Consider the following 4,064-nt stretch of genomic DNA (forward strand, 5'->3'; position numbering starts at 1 on the left):
CTGCGTAACGGACCAGCAGAGAAGGACTTTTAATCTCATTCTGCCGAATGCAAGGAACCGCCTGAGCACAAGTCAGCTAGCGGAGGCTGGATCCAGCCAGCTGACGCAATGCCTTTCCGCTTGAGGGCCAGTCGACCTGTCATTCCTCCTCTACAGCGCTTGAAAGGAGATAGAGAAGTGGGTTCCATTGGGGAGCCCAGCCCACGGTTCCGCTTTGAATACACTGTCTCCTGTGCTCCTCCCATAGGCTCCTGTGTTTGTCACATGGTCTCTAGCTGGTGGTGCTGTTTTGAAAGGCTGTGGAACCTTTAAAAGTTCGAGTCTTGCTGGAGCCAGTGGGTCACTGGGGGCCCTACTTGCTGCTTACTCTCTGCTTCCTGATTGTGGATACAATGTGACCATCCGTGAGCCAACACTCCCGCCTTCCGTGCCGTGAGGCATTGTACCCATTCTTTTTTTCTTTTTAAATAATTTAGTCAGGTTACATCTCAATTGTTACCCCCTCACTTGTATCTTCCAGTCCCCGCCCCCCCCCCTTTCACCCTATTCCCCTCCCCTAGGCCTGTGACAGAAGCGGGCCTCCTCCCCCACCATATGATCACAGCCTATCAGGTCTCATCTGGGGAGCCTGCTTCCCCTTCCTCTGGTACCAATTCTTAAGCCAAGACTCAAAATAAAGCCTTCCTTTTTAAAGTTGTCTTTGTAGGTTTTGGTCGCAGGAACAAAAAAAAGCAACTGATGGCCCTGTTCTCTGTGTCTAACTATCCCTCCCCAGCCCTGTCTTGCAGAAACCCCTAGGCCTCGGGCCTGGAGCATGCACAGCAAACACTCTGCCTCTGCGCTACGACCCAGGCAGAGGCTTGGCCTTCAGTAATTGAAGCTCCAGCTCTGGAGGAAGTGCTTGGAGTGCGCGCCTCCTGCAGGACACACTGATGTGATACAGAGGGGCCCCGACCCTCCAGAACCCCCAAGGTCTGCCTGGCCCAAGGGACTCTTGCCTTGAAAGATAAGGGAGGAAGGCAGTCAGGCCGGAACTTGCTGCAGTTTAAAAGTATGTATCCATTACAAAAGTCACCAAAGGCTTATCTCGAGTGCTGCTGTGTGGGTGCAACGGGAATGTAAAATGGATCACAGAGGAGAGTGGCAGTCAGGCTGACACGACTTTTTGAGATGTCAGAAAGCATATATTTATTCAGAGAGACCACACAGGCCAGAATTGTGGGTGGAAGTCCAGGCCGTTATAGAATTAGTGTATTGGGGCTACAAGCGCCTCAGTGGTTTACTTCCGGTTCTGGCGATGACCCAAGGGCTTTATGCATGCTAAGCAAACGCAACCGTTGAGCTACAGTTTTAGCCTTCTATTTATTTATTTATTTATTTATTATTTATATTATGCTACTTGACTTTCACATAACGAGTCTTTTAGGGCACTGATTGGGCCAAAAACCCATGGTAAGACGTTGTTTCCTCATGCAGTCCTCCCCCAAACACACAGTCACATGCAGGCTACTGTTTAAGCATTGGGTACTTACTTCTGGTGACTGGGGTGACATGGTGAATGCTATACTGTGACTCCTCCCAGGAATTTGGACTTTGGGAGCTCAGTTGAGCTGTGTGATAGACAGCTTTCTGTGGCGGCCAGGAAGTACCTGGGACAATACGCTTATAAGGAAGAAAGGTTTGCTTGGCTTTGTAGTTTCAATCTAGAGCTGCTCGGCCTTGTTGTTTTTGGGTCTGTAGCTTCACAGTACATCGCGGTGGGAGTGTGTGACACAATAGCCTCTTCACTTTATGGCAGGTGGGAAACAGAGAAAATTAGAAATGAGATGGGTATGGTGACTCATGCCTATCATCCCATCCCTGGGAAAGATGAGGCCAGAAGATTGCTACAGGTTTGGAGCCAATCTGGGATACATAATCCTAGCCAGTATAGGTACAGAGAGAGACCCCATCTCAAAACAAACAAACAAACAAAACCCAACACACACACACACACACACACACTCCTCTCAAACAGAGAAATACACAGGCACACACATAGGTACACACACTCTTTCTCATACACGCATACACATATACACAGACACACGAGAGACACATAACTCTCACACACAGACACACACACTAGCCCCCAGATTGCTCAGGTGACAAAGTACTTACCTTGCAAATCACAGGCACCTGACTCAGATCCTTAGCATCCATGTAAAGAAAGTTGTGCACTGAGAGGGTGGCTTGGTGTTTCCAGACAAGTGTGAAGACCCGAGTTCAGATCCCCAGAACCCACATACAACTGGGCACGAGACCAATGTCTGTAACCCGGGATCCCTACAATGAGATAGGAAGCAGACAGGAGGAGCCCAGAAGCTCACAGGCCAGCTGACCGGGCACACACAGCAGCAAAGAAGAGAACTTGTCTCAAACAAGGTAGAAAGCTGGGGTGGGCGCCCGAGTGCCCTGACTTCCACAGTGCTGTGGCACCCACAGCTGCCTTGACACACGCACTCACACGCACATAGAAGTTTTTAAAAGTAAACAACACCGGAGCATAGGTTTGGACAGTCAGACAGTCAGGGTACCCCTCTGGTGTGTGCTGGCCCTAAGGAGATGGCAGGTCAGGGACTTCACTTCTCCAAGATGCTGTTCTCTTATCTCTCAAGTGGGGAAGATAATGGTACTGAGAACTCAGACACACACCAGGTATGATGCTGGGAAAATGGCCGGGTCTTTGACCTAGAATTGCTTACCAACTCTGTGCCTCTTAGGGACAATTGACTAACTTAAAGGAGCGGTCTCCATCACTTACCAGGTGCCTTTCTCTGTTCTATGCATGGTTCTCCCTTTTGTAGGGGAGGTACCTGTTACACAAAGAAGTTATGTTTCTTGTTTGGGGCTCACTGCTGGGAGAACTGGGATTCGATCCAGGCACCTTGACTTGGAACCTGTATGACTACTAGCCATGGCTCCTCTTTAGGAGAAGCATTTTATATATACTATGGGATGGATATGTGATGGGTAGACAGAGAGATGGATATAAATCTCCTCTGGGGACCAGAACAGAGAAAAGAGTTCTTTTCATTGGCCCAGTTAGCTGCTGCATGGAAGATTGCGAAAGACTGTTACCTGTCTCCAGGTTCCATTCAGCCACAGCAGTGTGTTCTGGAACAGGCATCGGATGTGCTCTAGCAACTACAGCCCAGCCCACTATGAGGGTCCTCCGAGTTTGGTGGTATTATTTCATTTCTTGTGTCTTTCAGGACCATAATGATGCCCTTGGATTCTACAGTTGGTTTTGAAGATCTGTGTTAAAGTCAGCCATGACAGTGCATGGCTGTCCTCATAGCTCTTGAGAGGTGGAGGCAGGGGATCCAGTGTTTAAGTCATCCTTGGCTACGTAGGCAGCTGGAGGCCAGCCTGGACTACAGGAGAGCTTGTCTCAATAAGCAAGCAAACAAACTGAAACAAACAAACAAACAAACAAAAAACTATATACAAAAATCCCAAAGTAAGCAAACTAATGAAGGAAGGAAAGAAGGAAGGAAGGAAGGAAGGAAGGAAGGAAGGACATGTTGATATTTTCAATCTATTTGGGGCTGAAGTTGGACTATGTGTGAGGTCCCGTGTCCTTCAGCTCCCCTACACACCCACGCTGTATCTGTTTGTTGTAATCGGCACCCCTAGTTGGAGTGCTACTCTCTTGGCTACTCCAGCACTGACCTTCTCACATTGCTAACCCCGTGCATACATTCTCCCAAAAGTGCACTCCCAGACAGGCAACATTTCTTCCCCACATTGTCAGAAAAATCTCCTTGAAGGTGTGGTGGGCCTGCCGGGTTCCTGGTGACCTTGAATAGAGCCCTTGTGTCCGGGAACAATGGTGCCGCCTGCGGGATGATAAGAAGCTAGAACAAGCTGCTGTGATCTTGTTTCTCACACACTGATGGGTATGCCCAAGGGAGGCACCACTGCTCCCACTTCCTGGCTTAGAAAGTCCTCCAAAGATAGCTAGCTGTCAAAGCAGCCTGGGGCCCATCAGCCTCTTTTCATCACTTGACAAGGTCGCTGGG

Source organism: Acomys russatus, chromosome 7 (genome assembly GCF_903995435.1).
Source record: "Acomys russatus chromosome 7, mAcoRus1.1, whole genome shotgun sequence".
NCBI lineage: Eukaryota > Metazoa > Chordata > Mammalia > Rodentia > Muridae > Acomys > Acomys russatus.